This window comes from Heterodontus francisci, chromosome 36 (genome assembly GCF_036365525.1).
Source record: "Heterodontus francisci isolate sHetFra1 chromosome 36, sHetFra1.hap1, whole genome shotgun sequence".
Taxonomy (NCBI): Eukaryota; Metazoa; Chordata; class Chondrichthyes; order Heterodontiformes; family Heterodontidae; genus Heterodontus; species Heterodontus francisci.
The window spans coordinates 26,128,490-26,152,792 of record NC_090406.1 but is presented as its reverse complement, the minus strand read 5'-3'; positions in this window follow the sequence as shown (position 1 = coordinate 26,152,792).

Genomic DNA, 24,303 nt, shown 5'->3' with positions numbered 1-24,303 from the left:
CACTGTGCGTCATTGGTGGAGGGAGTGAATGTTGAAGGTGGTGGACGGGGTGCCAATCAAGTAGGCTGCTTTATCCTGTATTTTGTCGAGCTTCTTGAGTGTTGTTGGAGCTGCACCCATCTAGGCAACTGGAGAGTATTCTGTCATGCTCCTGACTTGTGCCTTGTAGATGGTGGACAGGCATTGGGGAGTCAGGTGGTGAGTTACTCGGCACAGAGCTCCCAGCCTCTGACCTGCAATACCACATTGCTGGGTAGATGCCAGTGTTGTAGCTGTACTGGAACAGTTTGATTAGGGGCGCAGCTAGTTCTGGAGCACAAGTCTTCAGTACTATTGCCAGAATGTTGTTAGGGCCCATTGCCTTTGAAGTATCCAGTGCTGTCAGCTTTTTCTTGATATCATGTGGAGTGAATCGGATTGGTGGAAGACTGGTATCTGAGATGCTGCAGTCCTCAGCAGGAGGCCGAGATGGATCATCCACTCAGCAATTCTGGCTGAAGATGGATGCAAATGCTTCAGCCTTGTCTTTTGCACTGATGTGCAGGACTCCCCTAACGTTGAGGATGGGGATGTTTGTGGACCCTCCTCCTCCTGACAGTTGTTTAATTGTCCACCATCATTCACTACTGGATGTGGCAGGACTGCAGAGCTTAGCTCTGATCCGTTGACTGTGGGATTGCTTAGCCCTGTCTATTGCTGTTTGGCATGCAAGTAGTCCTGTGTTGTAGCTTCACCAGGCTGAATTGTCATTTTTAGATATGCCTGGTGTTGCTCCTGGCACGTTCTCCTGCACTCTTCATTGAACCAGGGTTGATCCCCTGGCTTGATGGTAATGGTAGAGTGGGGGATATGCCGGGCCATGAGGTTACAGATTGTCATTGAACACAATTCTGCTGCTGATGATGATCCACAGCACCTCATGGATGCCCAATTTTGAGTTGCTGGATCTGTTCGAAATCCATCTCATTTAGCACAGTGGTAGTGCCACACAACACCATGGTGAGTACCTTCAATGTGAAGACAGGACTTAGTCTCCACAAGGACTGTGCCACCAATGCTGTCATGGACAGATGCATCTGCGACAGGCAGATTGGTGAAGATGAGATCAAGGAGGTTTTTCCGCCTTGTTCGCTCCCTCACCACCTGTCGCAGATCCAGTCTAGCAGTTATGTCCTTTAGGACTCAGCCAGCTTGGTCAGAAGTGGTCCTACTGAGCCACTCTTGGTGATGGACATTGAAGTTCCCCACCCAGAGTACATTTTGTGCCCTTGCTACCCTATGTTGAACACCAATTGGAAGAAGCACTGATTCATCAGCTGAGGGAGGGAGGTAGTGGTAATCAGCAGGAGGTTTCCTTGCCCATGTTTGACCTGATGCCATGAGACCTAATGGGGTCCAGAGTCAATGTTGAGGACTCCCAGGGCATCTCCCTCCCAACTCTGATGAAGGGTCACTGACCTAAGACGTTAATTCGGCTTCTCTCTCCACAGATGCTGCCAGACCTGCTGAGTATTTCCAGCATTTCTTGTTTTTATTTCAAATTTCCAGCATCTGCGGTATTTTGCTTTAATTATCCCTCCCAACTATATACCACTGTGCCGCCACCTCTGTTGAGTCTGTCCTGCCGGTGTGACAGGACATACTCAGGTGATGGTGATGTCTGGGACATTGTCTGCAAGGTATGATTCCATGAGTATGATTATGTTAGGATGTTGCTTGACTAGTCTATGGTCAGGTAATCTGGAGTCACATGTAGGCAGGTAAGGACAGCAGATTCCCTTCTCTTAAAGGGCATTAGTGAACCAGATGGGTTTTTACAACCACTAGACTAGCTTTTTAATTCCAGATTTTTATTAATTAAATTCAAATGCCACCATCCACCGTGGTGGGATTCGAATCCACATCCCCAGATCATTAGCCTGGGGCTCTGGGTTAATAGTCTAGTTACATTACCGCTACGCCACCGCCTCCCCATGTTGGCCTTCATTGCAAGGGGTTTTGAGTACAGGAGTAAAGATGTATTGCTGCAATTGTATAAAGCCTTGGTTAGACTGCACTTGGAGTATTTTGTACAGTTTTGGTCTCCTTATCTAGGGGAAGGATATACTTGCCCTAGAGAGAGTCAACGGAAGCTTCGCATGTTAATCTGTTAATTGTGTATCAATGGTTTGATTATATGCAGGTGAAGGGTGTTAATTGTGATCTTAGTTGAGCACTTATAAACAGACACTTACAGAGAATGGTGGAGGGTTTTGAGTGAGGAGCTACATGTTTGTAATCCTTTTTCTGTGCAGGATAAATGTGAAACTGAGTAATTATAGGCTCCAGCATTATCCTTCCATAATAAGCTTTGTGGAGTTTAACACAACAGACTGATCTCTGAGATGGTGGGATTGTCTTATGAGGAGAAATTGCAGAAACTAGATCTGTATTCTCTAGAGTTTCGAGGAATGAGAGGTGATCTCACTGAAACTTCCAAAATTCTTACAGGACGTGACAGGGTAGATGTGGATAGGATGTTTCCTCTGGCTGGTGTGTCTAGAACCAGGAGACTCAGTCTTAGAATAAGGGATAGGCCATTTAAGATTGAGATGAGGAAGAAGTTCTTTATTCAGAGGGTGGTGAATCTGTAGAATTCTCTACCCCAGAGGGGTGTGGAAGCTCAATTATTGAGCATGTTCAAGACAGAAATCGATAGATTTCTGGACACTAATGACGTGAAGGGATATGGGGATAATGGGGAAAAATGGCATAGAGGTAGATGATAAGCCATGATCTGTTTGAATGGCAGAGCAGGCTCGACAGGCTGAATGACCTACTACTGCTCCTACTTCCTATGATCCTATGATTCCCAATAGCAAGTATTAATTTTCAGATTTTCGGATATGTGAATAAGAATATAAAGACCGCAGACTGATATGATGTATGATCCAACCAGGAAACCACTGACATTCAGGAAGTCCATGAAGAGAGCAGCAGCATTGTTTAGCCACTGACTTGTTTTGTTCTTACTGCTGACTTCAGTGAATCTCACTTGAAGCTATTATTAATCATTCTATAGCTCCGATTTCTGCAAATTGTTTCTTTGTTTCTCCTCTTGTTTTCAGAACATTAGTCATTGATAGTAATAAATATAGTATAACAACCACAACCACATAGTGACCATAGAAATTTGATTAAATAAAATGTCATTACCTACCACTGTATAATCTTAGCCTCCTCAAGTGAATGTGTTTTTTTCCACTAAATGGAAAGTATCATATAACCACGTGACAGTTCTGTCTTCCTGCTTTAGAAGTTGTATAATCTGTATAAATGAGTACTGTTGCATCAAATAAAAGGTTAAGATTTAAAGAACTTGCATTTATGTAGTTCCTTTCATGACTTCAGGATGTCCCAAAGTGCTTTACAGCCAATTAAAGTACTTTTGAAGTGTAATCATTGTTGTAATGCGCACAGCAAGATCCCTCAAATATATTGTCAGGTAATCTGATTTTGTAATGTTGATTGAGGGATAAATATTGGTCAGGACACCAGGAGAACCCCCTGCTCTTCATCGAATAGTGCCATGGGATCTTTTGAGTCCACCCAAGAGGGCAGACCGAGCCTTGGTTTAATGCCTCATCTAATCAACCCCACACATTTTAACACTTCTGTTCAATTGTGCTGTGATTTTTTTTTCAAATTATCCCCCATCTTGAAGCTGTTCCCCTTCTTTAGGTGAAAGAGTTAATGGGGCAGTCAGGTTTTTGTCACATTCAGTAGAAACTGAAAGATATCAGAAGAAAGAAGTTTTAAAATAGGCTTCACAAATTGCCACAGAGGGTGAGTGCAGATGAACCAAGAACAGTTCCTGGACAGACTCCTATTCTCAGAAAGACACTGACATTTATGGAAATGATTCTACAAGTGCTGGCAGCTCTTTGGTACCTCATCCAAGTGGCCATTCTTCATTTGTGAACCCAAATACTGAGCATTGGAAGTATGTTCAATCATTGAAAGCATTGCAACTGAGGCCAATCTTGACTTCACCTAATCTCCACACTGCCTACTTGGAGCAGGAATCCAGCTTGTGGTTAGTGAGCTTCCAGCAGAAAATGCGCTCCTGATTAGGCAGCTTGCCAACTGGGAGATTATTGAGGCGGTTGAATGCAAAGAGCCTCCAGCAATACCTTAGAGGGGAGGGAATTAGCATCAGGAATAAAACAAACAGGACTTTGGCGTAGCAGGCAAAAATATGTGTGTATAATCTACAAAAGCATTTACATTAAATCTGAAAGCCTTTAAGGTGCAAAACTCACAAGTGACTCCCGCAAAAGAAATGTTTCCCAAAGCTCTATCCGGCTTTTCCTGACTGTGGCTAAAGATCCTTTTTAATTATTATCGGAAATAAGTTGTATCACCCATAGATGATTACTGGGAACAGGAGCTGGCAGTATTCAGCCAGGCAGAGACAAAAATTGTGTTGGGGGTTCTGACTGCATCATTTGACCCCTGTTTCTGATGGAAGCTCTGGCTGCCAGAACGGAGGTCCAGGAAACTGGAATGGATGCAAAAGTAGCATTAGGTAAACATGGCTACCCGCCCTGGATTTTGGGCCTGCTACCAATCTACCCATTTTAAAACTGGGTGGTAGAAAGACGAGCTCGTCACTGGTATCAGACCCACCGGCCATCTATGTTTCCCCTTTAAAGAAGTTTGCAAACGTGACATGAAGTCTTGTGACATTGACCACAAGTCATGGGAGCCAGTTGCCAGCGATCGCCAGAGCTGGTGGACAGTTATAAAGGGTGGTGCTGAAGAGAGGCGAGTCGAAGAGACTCAGCAGTTGGCAGGAAAAGAGACAACAGTGTAACAGCCCCGACAACCAACTTTACCTGCAGCGCCTGTGGAAGAGTCTGTCACTCTAGAATTGGCCTTAATAGCGCTGCTCCACAAATCACTGACCACTTCTAGGCGCTTACCCATTGTCTCTCGAGACAAGGAGCCAAAAGGAAGGAAGGTAGAAAGATGAAAATCACCCGTATACTGTGGATGGTGTGAACTGAATGGGCTGAATGTTTTTTTTCTCACTCCAGACTTTATAATAAAGAAGTAGGTAACTTTCCTACTTCTTGTAGTCAAACATTGAATAGTCTATTGTGCATTGCTGTTATTAACATCATTCATCTTTCCAAATTTACAATAAGATAAGAATGTGCTGGCAGCAACAAGATTGGGAAAGTGGAGCTGTAGGACAACAGGAGACTCCTTAGAGTGTGAAGGGCAAGTTAATTGATGAACTGCTGTCACTTTTTTATTATATTGACACTCAGATAAAATCAAAAGGCTTGAGCTTGTGATTTTAATCTTCGGTTTATTCTTCAATGTGGTTTTGGTGTTAATTTTTACAATTATGCCATTAGTGATTCTGTAGAAATTGTCCAACGAGAATCAAACTGTTTGCAAGCTTTATTAAGCAATAAAAGACCCATTGATCAGGATCATGGATTCCATTTCGCAGCCTTCACCACCATAAGTTCTCCACCTACTGCTTTTGTCAGTCCCCTGTTGGCTGTAGTCTTGACCATCCATTGCTCGGATGTTAATCCTCGGTGGATCACAGACACATCTTCCTGCTGAAAATGTGAATGTCTTGAAGGAGAGTTATTTCAATTCAACTGAAGAAGTTTGTCTCTGTTTATAGTGCTACCTAGTACTGTAACCAACTGCCTTTCTTTGGACAGTAGATAATAAAAAGTGCAGAGCATAATGAAAATGCATAATGAGAATGGCACTAGTCTGGCTTGGGTTGCTGAAACAACATTTGTCTACATAAGATCGGTTTCTCTCAAATAAATAATGGGATAAATTTTTGCCTTCAACGGAATGAAAAGCAGATGGTTCTATAACAATCCACTCCATCAGATTAATGTCCAGTGAAGATGAAATTTTACCTCATGAGTTCAATGTGTGAGGTTGTAAGCCATGGATCAGTGGTAGTACTCTGCAGCCTCTGAGTCAGAAGGTGGCTGGTTCACGTCCCACTCCAGAAACTTGACATAATTTAGGTTGACATTTCAGTGCAGTACAGAAGTTGTGAACAGGACTTAAAGAGTCAACAAAGGGATTTAGATGGGCTAAGTCAATGACCTTCCCTCCATCTTAAGGTCAGAAGTGGGACTGTTCGCTGATGATTGCACAATGTTCAGTAACATTCGCAACTCCTCAGATACTGAAGCAGTTCGTGTTCACATGCAGCAAGACCTGGACAACATTCAGGCTTGGGCTGATAAGTGGCAAGGAACATTCGTGCCACACAAGTGCCAGGCAAAAACCATCTCCAACAAAACAGAATCCAACCATCTCCCCTTGACATTCAATGGCATTACCATCATTGAATTCCTTGCTATCAACATCCTGGGGGTTACCATTGACCAGAAACTGAACTGGACCAGCCATATAAGTATTGTGGCTACAAGAACAGGTCACAGGATGGGAATTCTGTGGCGAATAACTCACCTCCTGACTCCCCAAATCCTATTCACCATCTACAAGGCACAAGTCAGGAGTGTGATGGAATACTCTCCACTTGGCTGGATGAGTGTAGCTCCAAAAACACTGAAGAAGCTTGACACAATCCAGGACAAAGCAACCCCATCTAACACCATCAACACTCAACCCCTCCACCACCAACACATAGTGGCAGCAGTGTGCACCATCTAGAAGATGTACTGCAGCAGCTTACCAAGGCTCCTTCAACCGCACCTTCCAGTCTCTTGAGCCCTATCATCTAGAAGGACAAGGGCAGCAGATGCATGGGAAAACCACCACCTGCAAGTTCCCCTCCAAGCCACACACCATCCTGACTTTGAACTATATCGCCATTCCTTCACTGTCGCTGGGTCAAAATCCTGGAACTCCCTTCCTACCAGCACTGTGGCTGTACCTACATCACATGGATGGTTGCAGTTCAAGAAGGCAGCTCACCACAACCTTCTCAAGGGCAATTAGGGATGGGCAATAAATGCTGGCCTAGCCAGCGATGCCTACATCCTGTGAAAGAGTGGGCAAAAATTTGGCGGATGGAGTATAATGGGGAAAAATGTGAACTTGTCCATTTGGCAGGAAGAATAGAAAAGCATTAGATTAGAGATACAGCACTGAAACAGGCCCTTCAGCCCACCGAGTCTGTGCCGTACATCAACCACCCATTTATACTAATCCTAGACTAATCCCATATTCCCAACAAACATCCCCACCTGTCCCTATATTTCCCTACCACCTACCTATACTGGTGACAATTTATAATGGCCAATTTACCTGTCAACCTGCAAGTCTTTTGGCTTGTGGGAGGAAACCAGAGCACCCGGAGAAAACCCACGCAGACACAGGGAGAACTTGCAAACTCCACACAGGCAGTACCCAGAATCGAACCCGGGTCCCTGGAGCTGTGAGGCTGCGGTGCTAACCACTGCGCCACTGTGCCGCATGGGGAGGGACTGCAGAACTCTATGGTACAGAGGGATTTGGGTGTCCTGATACATGAATTACAAAAAGATAGTATACATGTACAGCAAGTGATTAGGAAGGCAAATGGAATGTTGGCACTTATTGCAAGGGGAATCGAGCATAAAAGTAGGGAAGTGTTGCTACAGCTGTACAGGCATTAGTTAGACCGCATCTGGAGTACTGCGTACAGTTTTGGTCTTCTTACTTATGAAAGGAGATAATTTGGAACAGTTCAGAGAAGGTTCACTCATTGATTCCTGGGATGAAGGGGTTATCTTATCAGGAAAGATTGAGCAGGTTGGGCCTATACCATTGGAGTTTAGAAGAATAAGAGGTAATCTTATTGAAACATATAAGATCCTGAGGGGACTTGACGAAGGGGATTCTGAGAGGATGGCTGGAATTTTACAGCAGAAAAAGTCGATAGCGAGCCTGCCTCTGCCAGGCCTGGAAGCCACGCTGTGATTTTACATGGACCAGGCCCTTAATTGGCCTTGGCAAAAAGCCCCACCTCCAGGAACTGCTGGCCAATCAGTGGGCCGGCAGTTCTTCAGTCCCAGCAGTGCCACTGGGAGTGGTGGCCACTGCTGGGACTGCACCCAGTCAGGACCAGCAACAAGGATGAGGCCCCGGAATACATGTAGGTGTGTAGGACCTTGCCGGGGACAATCGGCTGGGCCCCAATGAGGCCTGGGGTGGTTGCATTAGAGGGGCTGGGAGGTGAACCAGTGGGGACAGCTTGTGCTGCGGGAGGGACCCTCTGTCGGGCACAGAGTGCCTAATCAGAAGGAACCCCCACAGCCCGCATTGAGGCCGCCAGGTTTCACTGAGCAGCCTTCTGAGCTACTGAACCACCCACCCGCTGCTAATAATGTACCAGCAGCAGCGGAACGAGGCCCTTAAGTGGCAATTAATTGGTCACTTCAGGGCCATAATTGGTTGGGGCGGGCAGGCCATTTTTCACCTCCACTACCACTTGTAAAATTGCAACCGGGGGCAGGAATGTGGTGGGAACAGCAATTCCTGCATCCCACTCAATTTTATGCCCTCCCTCCACCGCCACCAGCCTGCTCCTGCGGGGTGGTGTAAAATTCTGGCCGCTGTTTCCCTTTTTGAGGGAGTCTAGAACTAGGGGACGCAGTTTATAAATTAGGGGTCTCCCATTTAAGACTGAGATAAGGAGAAATTTTTTCACACGGAGAGTCAGTAAGCTGTGGATTTCTCTTCCCCAGAGAGCAGTGGAGGCTGGGTCACTGAATATGTTCAAGGCTGACTTAGATCGATTTTTGATTGGAAAGGGAGTCAAGGATTATGGGAGGCAGACAGGAAACTGGAGTTGAGGCCACAATCAGATCAGCCATATTCGTATCAATGGAGGAGCAGGCTCGACGGGCTGAATGGCCTATTCCTGATCCTAATTCTTGATGCTGCCAGACTTCATTGACTGTAAAGAACTTTGGGACATCCTGAGGTCATAAAAGGCACTACATAAATGCCAATCCTTTGCTTTCTTCCTCTAACTCTTCAGCCATTTTCTTCCTCTGCTTTTCCTGTTAAATGCCACAAACACTGAAGTGCCAGTATTGCCAGACTAGATACAGGCAGCAAGGCTTTGTATTTAACTTGCCACCTGATTTATTAATCTTCCTGCGGTGCAAAATTCAACAGTGGTGCCAGAGACAAGAAGCCAGCTGAGAAACTTGTAAGTTTAAACTTTGAATTAATGTTTTTTTAAGGCGTGACATCCTCGAAGGAGCTAAATAATATCCTTAACAAGGATAGTCTCCTCTCAGTTTGTGACTAAAGGTGTTTGAACTATTTAACGATTGCAGCATTGGCTGTAATTTTATAAGTTTTGAGCACAGTGTTATACATAAATTTTAAATATCAGCAGGGGAACATGCAGAAAAAGGGATTGAATTAAAAGCAGAAATGGAATGGAAATAAAAGAGTTAAGATGAAATTATGCTTCAATGGTGTGAGGGGTGGCAGGCTGCCAAGACTCCTGCGGAACCTCCAATTAGAAGGCCTCCCTGCAGCATGGGGTCCCTTGCTGTGCCATCAGCAAATGATACAGGCTGAAGCAATCCTGAGAGCAGCCAAGAAAAAAGGGGGCTTTCAACATGGAGGCTGTAATATTTCTATATATGCAGCTCTCTCTCAGAATAGTTGGAGCAACATAGAACACATCGCAAATTATTTACAGCACAGAAACAGACCTTTCTGTCCAACTGGTTCATACCAGTATTTATGCCCCACATGAGCCTTTATTGAGGTGGCTGTTGGAGTAACAGAGTTGAAGTGTTGTATACTTTATCCTGTCCACCTCAAGGTGCACAAGCAACTCTGCTATTTTACTCAGACATTCAAGCGGATGCTGGAAATCGGAAATGGAAACAGAAAATGCAGGAAATACTCAGCAGGTCTGGCAGCAACTGTGGACCTTTCGACCTGAAATGTTAACTCTCGTTTCTCGCTCCACAGATGCTGCCAGACCTGCTGAGTAATTCTGCTATTTTTACTCCCTTCCCCAACCTGGACCAAATGGGAGATTTCCTGGAAGCTCAGTTCAAAAACAGCAGAACATGAGCAAGCAGCATGAAAGACAGAGAAGACAGTGCAGTCCATACTGTAGTTACGTCCAGGAGGAGAAAATTATACAGTGGTTTAAGGGTGGCGGGTGAGGTGGTAACCTTGCAATGCAAGTGGAGCCAGTCCTTTCAGGAAAGTCTCTGTTAATTCTTGAGATGGTGAGGTTGAAGCAAGAGTCGGGGTTGGGGCGGAGTGGGGGGGGGGCGCGGTTGCGGTGGTGGGGGGAAGGTGTGGAGGGATGCGTGATGGCAGAGGAAGATTCTTCCAAAGCAGAGAATGATGCTGCTAGCTGGCCCTCAGAGTTTAAACATTAAAAGACTGACAACCAGCTGCACGTGGGCAGTTGTAGCTAATAAATCTTCTTTGATTTATTCATGTTTATTTTTTTGTTTGAGGAGCATTGTACCAATTATGTACATCTCCCTGGATTTGTGGTAGGGATGATTCTGATTAGGGAACCTCTAAAGTGGGTTTTTGGGATTATTGGGGCTGGTGGATGTGCGGTATATTCTTTGGCCATGGGACAGGAACTGTACTTCCCACTCACAACCTCATAGGATGTACTGTTAGAGCGGAATTTTTTTGTAATGTTCCTCAGAGATTAATCCCAGTTATTAAGGAATTCTCTATTATAACTTGGTGAATAACAGATAGTGTCCCAGTAGCACAGAATATCACAGCTCTGGACCACCCCTCAGTTCTGGAGACGTAATGGTTTCTATACAGCTTGGAATGGTTCAACAAAAGCAAATTGTGTGAATCTTGAAAGGTTATTGATTTTTTTTTAAATGATGGAGCTATCGCTGTTAAGGAATCATGTATGGAAAGTCAGGCAGCTGATCTTCAACTTCAATGGAAGAAAATAATTTCCTGACTGAAGGATACTTTCAACCAATGCTCACACCAGCTGTGAAATCCAACACAAGTCAGAAGAAAAGGTACCAGCTTGCCACCTATTGAGGCAGCTGGGGGGAGGGGGGTGCAGTTCTATGCAGGAGGTCCTAGTTCTATGTAGAACAAACTAAACCAAAGAATAGTACAAGCATGTTGAACTTTAAATGTGACAATTGGTTAACTGGGAGGGAGCAGTGAGATATTTAAAATCGCAGCAATTTGCATTTATAATTGTGCCTTAAATCAGAAAAAAAATTAATCAAAAAGGAAAAGTCATGTCAAAGACGTATTAAGAGGCGATGACAAAATCATGGCCACAGAGAGATATTGTAAAGATTGTCTTCAAGGAGTAGAAGGAGATGAGAGGCAGAGCAGTTAAGGGAGGAATTTTAAAGTGTGGCATCTAAGTGGCTGAAGGCACGAGTGCTACTGGGGAGCCGAGGGGGGGAGGGAATTAACAAAGGCCAGAGGCAAAGGAACATAAGAAATGGAAGCAGGAGTAGACCATATGGACCATCAAGCCTGCTCCGCCATTCAACACAATCATGGCTGATCGGCTTCTATTCCACTTTCCCACCTGCTCCCCATATCCCTTGATTCCCTGAGACACAAAAATTTGTCTATCTCAGCCTTAAATATATTCAACGATGGAGCATCAACAACCCTCTGTGTTAGAGAATTCCAAGATTAGGGCGGCACAGTGGCGCAGTGGTTAGCACCAGGAGTCAATGCAGGTAAATGGGAATGTGGGTATAGCTGAGAGGCTGAATGGGATGCAGGGTGGGATATAATATGCATAGTAGTGTTTTGAATGGGCTGAGGCTGAAGGATGGAAGTCCAACAAGGAGAGCACTGGAAAATTCTAATCTGGATGTGACAAAGGCTTCTATGAGGTTCAAATAGCAAATGGGCTGAAATAGGAGTAGAAGTGGTGAATGTTATGTGGTGGAAGTAGACAGTCTTTGTGATAGAGAGGATATGGAGTCATAAAATATGCACTCTATATTTATGCCAATAAACATTAATAAAAACTAAGTTTAAAGAAAAATCAACAGGATCAACTTAAATAATTCTGCAAATAATCATTTAGTAGTACAGAACTTGAGTATTGCTGAAAATAGAGACATGTTGTCAAAGCTTTTCGTCTTGCATTCATCAGGACAATCCGCAAGAATAACCAATGTAAAGGAAAATAACAACTTATACTGCATGAGAAGAGAGTGCTGATTGGTTGGCAAGTAAACTCTGATTGGTAGAGGCTTTGCCATGGAGAATGCACCAGTTTACAGTGACTGACAGTTAAATGGATCAAATCGAAGAATGATAGAAATTTGCACACATCTGACCAAGCACAGCGTAGGGCATGGGGTAAATAGTAGCTCTATTACCAATCTGTTCAATCTCATCTCGCATAAATGCTCGCACAATCATGGGACTGTGTCTCACTTTAGCATTATCAATACGTTTTCCCTTACATTGGTTCTTCTCGCAGATTGTCCTGATGAGTGCAAGACGAACAGCTTCAACAACATGTCTGTATTTTCAGTAATACTCAAATTCTGCAAATCATACTGTTCATCAGCTTTTTTCCCATTGGTACAATAGTCAAAATGGTTGCTGATGCAATCTCCTTCCTAGTTAGAAATATCAGTGACTGTTGTCTCAATATCGGTATTCCACAAGTTTAATTTTATAACACGATGACACATCAGCGCCACATTTACACAGTATTGGAGAATTGAATATAATACTATGCATAAGTATTATCATGGCATACAAACATATGTATATCCCAACTTTTATTTCTTTTTACAATTAAACTCCTTACACCAGCCCTTCTCTGAGTAGATTTTTTTCTGCTTTCTGCGGGGTTTTTTTGAGCTATTTAGTGGTGTGCCATTCAAATTGTAATTCTCTGCTGTGCCTCCTCTTCTATCTGTTTAGATTTCACCTCAAGTTTCTTGATTCCCACCCCACCCGCCTGATAAAGCCTGTATTTGTTTTTCTGTTTGTTGCCCCATTCTCTGTCACTTACATGTTCTTTATTTGTTGATCACCCCACAGTTCTTATGTTCTTTATCATTTTCTGTTTGCAGTCTCTCCTCAAATTGAGTTCATGCCAAAAGTTCACGACAGTCGCCTTCATTAAATATACAGGAAATAAATAATGAATCCCTCAGAGTGATTATAAGGTTGAAACCTAATTGAAGGCTGCAGTAAAGCTTCCATGATTTACAAATGTCATATGAACCTCAAGAATAGATTACACCCTTGAAATAACTGTCTTGTATCTGTTGAGGTGGTATTACTTGCATTTTGTCACGTATTTTCTCTTTTGCATGTATGCTGGCAGTTGGGATTACTGAATTGTAGGCCCATTTTTGTTTTAGCAGTCCTATTTGTTGCTACAATTGGACTCAATATTCATTGTTTTAGATCTTGACTCTTCTTCCTGCTGCTGTTGCTGGTGTCTACTGTTATTTATGTTTAGTGTGAACCATTGAGAACTTAGCAACTTGAAAGAAGGTGAGTTGTGCTACTTTTTAGCAATAAAAAATATTTGAGCCTGCTGGTGGCCAGGAGAGGTATTTACATGAGGGTTTCCTGGATAAATTCATTGGAGTAGTCATTAGCATAAATCCCATGTAAAATAGGTGTAAGCTGCTACAGTGCATGGAGTACTGTCTTTACAAAGTCAGTTTGGAATGAGGTACAACCAGATATGCAAGGAGCAGTGCTTGGTTTACTCACTTGCTCTTTGGATCAATTCACTTTATGTCTTATCCATCACTTACTTCATCATACTTTACAAGAATGATGAAGAAGGTCCCTCTGAAGGAAGCAGTGAATAGGGCAGCAGGGCATGACAACCAGGCATGAAAGAAAACAGAGTTTCACATTGGGACCCAGGCCCTCCTGAGGAAATTGAATTAAGGATGCGCAAATTCCTGGGCGACCATGCCAGCATACCTGCCAGGAATGTCACTCATGCCATCTGAGAGGTGGCAGTGACACTGACTGGCAACTCTCTCAGGACTGCAGACCAGTGTCACAAGAAGTTCAACACCCTCACCATAGAATCATAATATCATACAATAGAGAAAGTGGCCATTCAGCCCATCGAGTCTACACCAGCTCTTTCGAAGAGCAATCCAGTTAGTCCCGATTCCCTGCTCTTTCCCCATGTCCATGCCATTTTTTCCCTTTCGGGTATCTGTCCAATTTTCTTTTGAAGGCTTTTATTGAATCTGCCTCCACTACACTATGGGGCAGTGCATTCCAAATCCTAATCACTATTTGCATGTTGCTTCTTGTACTTTTGCCAATCACCTTAAATCTGTGCCCTCTGGCTCTTCAGCCATTTCTCCTTATTTACTCTATCTAAACAACAACTACAAAGCAGCATAGAACTGGCTCATCCAGCTTCAGTAATGGCTAGCTGTGTTCGTAAACCTGACTGCTCCTCCTTGCAAGCATGCTGTAATGCTGAACCATGGGGATGGTACAGTGAAGTAGCACAGGAGGCCATTGTCTTCACAAGGGCTTCATGCAGCATCACCTCTACTACAGCAGGTGGTGGTTGCTGGGCTGTTCCATCATTTACCATTTACTTGTGTCTGCTTTCTGGGTTTCCTTTTCCTTTGTTTTTGTTTGTCATTTCTTGATTGCTTCCGCCTTCATAAACATTGCTGATGGTTTGACAGGCTTTCTGAATCTTTCCAAAGGCTTTTAGTATGTGTGTCCATTTTCCTCTTCAAATGTTCCTTTTACCTTTACGTTTAATTTATACAAAGTGTTCGGCTTCCATTACTTGTGGTAATCCCTGCATTCTTCCATATTTGTAATTCAAGCTATACAACTGAGCTAACCATGGGAAAATTGAATGCAATTAACACATTTCCATTGCCTGCCAATTACCATACCAGCTTAATCTGGGTCAGTATCAGAAAAGCTCGACAAAAAATTGTTTCTGTATTTGTAACATAGTAAAATAAAAGATAAAATAGAAATCTGGCATCGGTTTAACACATGAAAGCAAAAACCTATAAGTCACCAAAGTGTTAAAGGGCCATTTGTTTCTTCTCTTCAATGCATTGTTCCACTTTTAGCTTCATCTCCTTTCTGACCATTTTTGCTGTCTGTATTTTTATTGCAATATCAACATCAAAAGGTCATTACTCAATTTTTCAATAAAGAAAGGAAATCACTATACCCACAATCTCCTGACCATTCAGTGGCAAAATTATAGCCTAGCAATGGCCATTGGCAATACCAGGACATAAATTTCGATGTGATTGTGTTACTCTTTCCATTGTGTTTATCCATTAACGTGGGAAAAATGGGCACAGTCTGTTCCTTTTGAAATAAATGTTTTTTACTTTAGGCTTAAAAAGCTTTGTTTATTTTGGAACAATTACAGGCAGGAAAATGAATTTTTGTATGAAGGTACAAGTTGGAAATTGTTTTGTCCATGTTTGGGCCTGAACATGCTAATATAGTGCAAATATTATGGTGATATTTTTATAATTATTTCTTAATCACTTTTTAAAGTATTTCATCAGTGCTCGGGAATGTGACATTTTCTAGATTAATGTTAGAGCTAACTTAAGGTTACATATTTGAATAAAGCTCCTTTAAAATTCCCCAACAGCAATCTCAGGAGAACACCTCGATTGCACCAGTCAACAATTCCCATTTCTCACTTCAGCGTCTCAGAAGAGGTTGCCAATCAGTTCCAAATTATGGGCAAATTTGTGCTGTGGAACTTGGCAGAGAGTGAACTCATTACTTCGAATCCATCCAGTAATCAGTCATAGGAGACTTTCATCTAGGCTAGTTTCTAACCCAGATTATAGAGGCAAAGAGACAGTGCTTTCTTTAATTTATTTATGGGTTGTGGGCATCAGTGACAAGGCCAGCATTTATTGCCCATCCCTAACTAACCTTGAAAAGGTGGTGGTGAAGCATCATCTCAAACCATTGCAGTCTGGGTGGTGAAGGTACAGCCACAGTGATGTTAGGGAAGGAGTTCCAGGGTTTTGACTTGGTGGCAATGAAGGATCAGCGGTGATATATTTGTGTGTGCGTGTGTAGCTTGGAGGGGTACTTGGAGATCTTGGTGTTCCCATGCACCTGTTGCCCTTATCCTTCTAGGCAGAAGAGGCCGCAGGTTTGGAACGTGCTGTCGAAGAAGCCTTGGCAAGTTGCTGCAGTGCATCTTGTAGATGGTGTGCACTGCAGCCATGGTGCAGCAATTGTAGAAGGAATGAATGTTAACGGTGGTGGATGGGCTGCCAATCAAGTGGGTTGCTTTGTCTTGGATGGTGTCGAGCTTCTTGAGTGTTGTTGGAGCTGCATTCGTCCAGGCAAGTGGAGAGTATTCCATCACAATCCTGACTTGTGCCTTGTTGATGGTGAAATATTTGGGAAGTCAAGAGGTGAGTTGCTTGCTGCAGAATTCCCAGTTTATGACCTGCTCTTAAAGCTAGAGTATTTATGTGGCTGGTCCAATTAAGTTTCAGGTCATTGGTAACCCCAGCATGTTAATGGTGGTCAATTTGATGATGGTAATGCCACTGAATATCAAGAGAAGGTGGTTAGATTCTTGCTTGTTGGAGATAGTTAATGCCTGGCACTTGTGTGGCATGAATGTTCCTTGCTACCAATAGCCCTAGCCAGGTGGTCAAAGTTTCAGTGGGGGAGCATTTCGGGAGCAGTGACCATAATTCCATAAGTTTTAAGGTACTTGTGGATAAGGATAAGAGTAGTCCTCGGGTGAAGGTGCTAATTTGGGGGAAGGCTAATTATAACAATATTAGGCAGGAACTGAAGAAGTTAGATTGGGGGCGGCTGTTTGAGGGTAAATCAACATCTGACATGTGGGAGTCTTTCAAACGTCAGCTGATTAGAATCCAGGACCAGCATTTTCCTGTGAGGAAGAAAGACAAGTTTGGCAAGTTTCGGGAAGCTTGGATAACACGGGATATTGTGAGCCTAGTCAAAAAGAAAAAGGAAGCATTTGTAAGGGCTGGAAGGCTAGGAACAGACAAATCCCTTGAGGAATATAAAGACAGTAGGAAGGAACTTAAGCAAGGAGTTAGGAGGGCTAAAAGGGGTCATGAAAAGTCATTGGCAAACAGGATTAAGGAAAATCCCAAGGCTTTTTATACATATATAAAGAGCAAGAGGGTAACCAGGGAAAGGGTTGGCCCACTCAAGGACAGAGATGGAAATCTATGCATGGAGCCAGAGGAAATGGGTGAGGTGCTAAATAAGTACTTTGCATCAGTATTCACCAAGGAGAAGGACTTGGTGGATGATGAGCCTAGGGAAGGGAGTGCAGATAGTCTCAGTCATCTCATTATCAAAAAGGAGGAGGTGTTGGGTGTCTTGCAAAGCATTAAGGTAGATAAGTCCCCAGGGCCTGATGGGATCTACCCTAGAATACTGAGGGAGGCAAGGGAAGAAATTGCTGGGGCCTTGACAGAAATCTTTGCATCCTCATTGGCAACAGGTGAGGTCCCAGAGGACTGGAGAATAGCCAATGTTGTTCCTTTGTTTAAGAAGGGTGGTAAGGATAATCCAGGAAATTATAGGCCGGTGAGCCTTGCGTCAGTGGTAGGCAAACTGAGAGGATTCTTCGGGACAGGATTTACTCCCATTTGAAAACAAACGAACTTATTAGCGAGAGACAGCATGATTTTGTGAAGGGGAGGTCGTACCTTACTAATTTGATTGAGTTTTTTGAGGAAGTGACGAAGATGATTGATGAGGGAAGGGCAGTGGATGTTGTCTGTATGGACTTTAGTAAGGCCTTTGACAAGGTCCCGCATGGCAGACTGGTGCAAAAGGTGAAGTCACACGGGATCAGAGGGGAGCTGGCAAGATGGATACAGAACTGGCTCAGTCACAGAAGACAGAGGGTAACAGTGGATGGGTGGTTTTCTGAATGGAGGGATGTGACTAGTGGTGTTCCGCAGGGATCAGTGCTGGGACCTTTGCTGTTTGTAGTATATATAAATGATTTGGAGGAAAATGTAGCTGGTCTGATTAGTAAGTTTGAGGACGACACAAAGGTTGGTGGAGTTGCAGATAATGACGAGGATTGTCAGAGGATACAGCAGGATATAGATTGGTTGGAGATTAGGGCGGAGAAATGGCAGATGGAGTTTAATCCGGACAAATGTGAGGTAATGCATTTTGGAAGGTCTAATGCAGGTGGGAGGTATACAGTAAATGGCAGAACCCTCAGGAGTATTGACAGGCAGAGAGATCTGGGTGTACAGGTCCACAGGTAACTGAAAGTGGCAACGCAGGTGGATAAGGTAGTCAAGAAGGCATAGGGCATGCTTTCCTTCATCGGTCGGGGCATAGAGTATAAAAATTGACAAGTCTTGTTGCAGCTGTACAGAACCTTAGTTAGGCCACACTTAGAATATTGCGTGCAATTCTGGTCGCCACACTACCAGAAGGACGTGGAGGCTTTGGAGAGGGTACAGAGGAGGTTTACCAGGATGTTGCCTGGTCTGGAGGGCATTAGCTATGAGGAGAGGTTGGAAAAACTCGGATTGTTTTCACTGGAACGACGGAGGTGGAGGGGTGACATGATAGAGGTTTACAAGGTTATGAGCGGCATGGACAGAGTGGATAGTCAGAAGCTTTTTCCCAGGGTGGAAGAGTCAGTTACTAGGGGACAGAGGTTTAAGGTGCGAGGGGCAAAGTTTAGAGGGGATGTGCGAGGCAAGTTTTTTACACAGAGGGTGGTGAGTGCCTGGAACTTGCTGCCAGGGGAGATGGTGGAAGCAGATACAATAGCGACGTTTAAGAGACATCTTGACAAATATATGAATGGGAAGGGAATAGAGGGATATGGGCCCTGGAAGTGCAGAAGGTGTTAGTTTCGGCAGGCATCAAGATCAGCGCAGGCTTGGAGGGCCGAATGGCCTGTTCCTGTGCTGTACTGTTCTTTGTTCTTTGTTCTTTGTTCAATATATGGGCACTGCCTAATTATCTGAGTTGTGAATGGAACTGAACACCATGCAATCATCAGAGAATATCTCCACCTCTGACCTTATGATGGAGAGAAGGCCATTGATGAAACAGGTGAAGATGGTTGGGCATAGGAAACTACGCTGAAGAACTCCTGCAGTGATATTGTGAATCTAAGATGACTGGCCTCCAACAATAATCTTCCTTTGTGCTAAGTATGACTCTAGCCAGTGGAGGGTTCTCCCCAAATTCCCATCGGCTTCAGTTTTACTAGGGCTCCTTGATGTCACACGTGGTCAAATGCTGCCTGATGTCAAGGGCAATCAATAAATGATTACTTTGTGTCTGTCTTCACTGAGGAAGGTACAAGAAATCTCCCAGAATTAGAGATCCAAGGGATTAGGGAGAATGAGCAATTGAAGGAAATTAGTATTAGTAAGAAGGTTGTATTGGAGAAATTAATGGGACTGAAGGTTGATAAGTCCCCAAGACCTGATATTCTACATCCCAGATGTTGAAAGAGGTAGCTATGGAGATAATGGATGCATTGGTGATCATCTTCCAAAATTCTATAGATGCTGGAGCGCTTCCTGCAGATTGGAAGGTCGCAAATATCACCCCACTATTTAAGAAGGGAGGGAGAGAGAAAACAGGGAACTACAGACCTGTTAGCCTTACATCAGTCATTGGGAAAATGCTAGAATCTATTCTAAAGGATGTGATAAATGGACACTTGGATAATAATAATCTGATTGGGCATAGTCGACATGGATTTATGAATGGGAAATCATATTTGACGAACCTGTTTGTTTTTTTGAGGATGTTACTGACAGAATTGATAAAGGGGAGTTGATGGGCATGGTACACTTGGATTTTAAGAAGGCTTTTGATAAAGTCCCCCACAGTAGGTTGGTTAGCAAAATTAAAGCACATGGGATAGGAGGTAATATACTGGCATGGATTAGGGATTGGTTAACAGGCTGAAAGCAGAGAGTAGGAATAAACGGGTCATTCTCATGTTGGCAGGCTGTGACCAGTGGGGTACCGCAGGGATCAGTGCTTGAGCCCCAGTTGTTCACAATATATATCAATGGTTTGGCTGTGGGGACCAAATGTACTATTTCCAAGTTCGCAGATGACACAAAACTAGGTGGGTATGTGTATTGTGAGGAAGATACAAAGCGGCTTCAAGAGGATTTGGACAGACTTAGTGAGTGGGCAATAACATGGCAGATGGAATATAATGTGGAAAAATGTGAGGGTATCCACTTTGGTAGGAGGAACAGATGTGCAGAGTATTTTCTGAATGGTAAGAGATTAGAAAGTGTAGATGTACAAAGGGACCTGGGTGTCCTTGTCAATAAGTTACTGAAAGCTAACATGCAGTGCAACAAGCAATTAGGAAGGCTAATGATATGTTAGCCTTTATCGCAAGAGGATTTGAGTACAGGAGTAGCAAAGTCTTGCTTGAATTGTATAGAACCTTGGTTAGACTGCACCTGGAGTTCTGTGTGTAGTTTTGGTCCCCTTACCTCAAGAAGGATATTATTGCCATAGAGGGAGTGAAACGAAGGTACCAGGCTTGTTACCAAGATGGCAGGTCTGTCCTTTGAAGAGAGATTGGAAAAACTCAGTCTATATTCACTAGAGTTTCAAAGAATGAGAGGTGATCTCATTGAAACCTACAAAATACTTAAAGAGATAGACAGGATCGATGCAGCTAAGATGTTTCCCCTGGTTGGGGAATCTAGAACCAGGGGACACAATTTCAAAATAAGGGGGAAACCACTTAGGACAGAGATGAGGAGAAATTTCTTTGCTCAGCGGGTTGTGAATCTTTGGAATTCTCTACCCCAGAGGGCTGTGGAAGATCAATCATTGAGTATGTTTAAAGCAGAGCTTGACAGATTTCTAAATACAAATGACATAAATGGATTGGGGATAGTGTGGGAAAAAGGAATTGAAGTGGAAGATCAGCCATGATCGTACTGAATGGTGGGGCAGGCTCGATGGGCTGAATAGCCTACTCCTGCTCTGATATTCCGATCACTCTCACCTCACCTCCAGAATTCAGTTCTTTTGTTTATGTTTTGGCCAAGGCTGTAATGAGATCTGGAAATGAGTAGTCCTGGCAGAACTCAAACTGAGCATCAGTGAGCAGGTTATCAGTCAGTGAGTAAGTGTTTCTTCATAGCATTGTCAACAACCCCTTCCATCACTTTTCTGATGATTGAGAGTAGGGGCATTAATTAGACAGATTGGATTTGTCCTACTTTTTGTGATCAGGACAGATCTGGGCAATTTTCCACTTTGTCAGATCGATGCCAGTGTTGTAGCTGAAATAGCTTGGCTATATCTAGAGCACAAGTCTTCAGCACTCCAGCTGGGCTGATGTCAGGGCCTGTATACAGTGCACTCAGCTGTTTCTTGGCTTCTCGTGGAGTGCATCAGAGTGGCTGAAGACTGGTTTCTGTGATGATGGGGAGCTCAGGAATATAACTCACCTGCACTGTCCAGCATCAATTTATAGCATTTTGAATAGTTCTACTGTATGTCATAGAATCTCAAAATACTGAACTAAGCAATTCACCCATCCAGATATTTAACTGCTTGTTAAATGATTTGATGGGTTACACCTCCACTATCCTACTTAGAGGTTCGCTCCAAAGGGTAGATTTTTAACTAGGGCAGCTTTCCCAGTGGAGTATGACTGGCTGGCCGATCCTGCCAGTGGATGGCCCAATCCTGAGCTAGTATTCCAGAGGCCCCGGCTAATGTTCTCGTGACACAGATTCAATCCTACCTCAGCAGCTGGTGGAATTTAAATTCAATTAATTAATAGATATCTGGAGTTGAAAGCTAGTCTCACTAACGATTCCATGAAGCTATCATCAATTGTCATAAAAACCCATCTGGTTCACTTATGTCGTTCAGGGAAGGAAATCTGCCGTTCTTTTCTGGTCTAGCCTACATGTGACTCCAGACCCACAGCAATGTGGTTGACTCTTAACTGCCCTCTGAAATGGTTCAACAAGCCACTCAGTTATCAAGGAAATTAGGGATGGGCAACAAATGCTGGCTTTGCCGGTGATGCCCACATCCCATGAAAAAAAAAATTAAAAATCCATTTTGAGGGCTAGGCATAATTACCACATCAATAGGGAACTACACGCCTCAAATAGGTGTCCCAGTACAGGTCATCGCCTCCGGACCAGTGCGGTATCGGCCGGTCCAGAGGTTGACACAGCTGACAGAAGGATAGATCATGGATGGGGGAGGAGAAAACCCAGAGAAACAACAACCCACATTAACCTTGAGGACTCCAGGGTAAAACTCCTCCTCCTCCTAACCCCACAAGACCAAATCTTTCACTTTCTTTTTTGGGGCCTCTTCCACTTCAGTGCCCAGTACAACCAGGCAGAATGTGTACAGTGCACCCTCTGCCCAGTTGTCCCTCAAAATTACTTCATGGTCCATTGTATGTCATAGGACATTTGCATATAGTAACGAAACTAGGTCTGATTCAGGTGGGCAGAAGACCGTAGTAGATATGACAGCAAAGTGGGAATGGTGCATTACATTCACCAGAGCAACTGCAACTCCAGTAAAATTGGATCTCATGTGATTACTCTTTTCTATGAAGAAAACATTTTCAACATCAGTCCTAAAGTCGCCTCTCATTAATTTGGGCCTGTAACCCTCCTTGTCCGACTGTCACAGCTTCATTTGCTTGAGTATTTTGAAATTTACCTTTCCTATATTATTTATAATCTTAAACTCTCTGAAATCACTGTGACAAAAATAAAATATTATTGTCTAGTTTTGGCTTGGTGGCTGACCCTTTAAATCCAGTCATGATAAATAAGAAGGCTGATTTATGTTTGTCATGATGCCAGCTCCTATACCCTGATATTGCCTCATCAGAAAAAGTATACATTTTTAGCTGGCTCAGAGGCCACCAATCATGATATTATGCTGCAGGCTCCATGATGCAAGTGGAGATCCTGCCAGGAGCCCACCCGATATATTAAACTGGCTCCATCTCAGACAATTGTGGGTGAGAAGCCCGAGGCATGGGAAGGACTGTAGCCCCACTCTGCTGAAGTTGAACCACTATAGGGACCAGGTAGGATATTACCCCCAAGGAGCTTAAACACCAGCTACAGTCAAACTCCCAGGATAAATCATTACAAAATGTTGCAAGGGTTATTTGGTAATCTCCAAGGTTATAGGCTTGAGATAAAGGAACTAAGTTGTATAACTGAAACATGAATAATGCAGTACGATTGGTTGAGTTATGTGTATGACTGACTTTTTTTTAATTGAATTGATGAAGAGGTGGAAAAGTATCAGGAGGGAATTCCAGAGCTTAGGATCCTCTTGGCTAAAAGCACAGCCACTAATAGTGGGTCAAAAGGAGTGGGGGGATCCACAAGCAGCCATTTTGAGGTACGCAGAGTTTTGGAGGGTTTTATGGGTGGAGAAGATTAGTTATGCTGAGGGACAAGGCATGGAGGGATTTGAACATGAGGATAAGAATTTTAAAATAGAGGCATTGGTGGACCAGAAGTCAATGAGTGCTGAGTGAGCATGACTTGATGGATCGGGATACAGGCAGTAGATTTTGGAAGAGTTCAAGTTGTTGAAGAGTGGAAGATGAGAGGCCGGCCAGAAGAGAATTGAAATAATCGAGTCTGAAGGTAACCAAAGCATTGATAGGGCAGAGGTGGAAGTGGGCGATGTTACATAGGTTGAAGGTGGTCTTTATGACAGAGGGAATATGGGATCAGAAGCTCAGCTTAGGGTCAAATGGGGCACTGAGTTGTGAACAGTCTAGTTCAGCCTGAGACACTGGGCAGGGAGAGGGATGGAACCAGTGGAGTCGGGACAGAGTTTGTAGCAGGGATTGAAGACAGTGGCTGTGGTCTCCAAATGTTTAATTGGAGGCAATTGTGGCTCAGGCAGGGTTAGATTTTGCAGAGGCAGTTTGACATCAGAGAAGTAGTGGAGGGTTTGAAGGAACTGGTGGTGAGATAGGACTTGGTTTTGTCAGAGTTCATGTGGAACCTAATGGATGTCTCCAGATCATGTCGCAGCATGTTGATGGGAAATGGGAGAAGGCCAAGAATAAATTCATGGGGACTCCAGTGGTAACGGTGCAGGGGCAGGTTGAGAAGCCATTGCAGGAGATTCTCTGACCATAACTGAAAGATAAGAGTGGCACCAGACAAGGGTAGTCCCACTCAGTTGGAAAACAGACGAGAGGCGTTGGAGGACGATGGTGTGGTCAACTGTGTCACAGATACAGTTGGCCTGGATCTGTTTAGTCAGGTATTT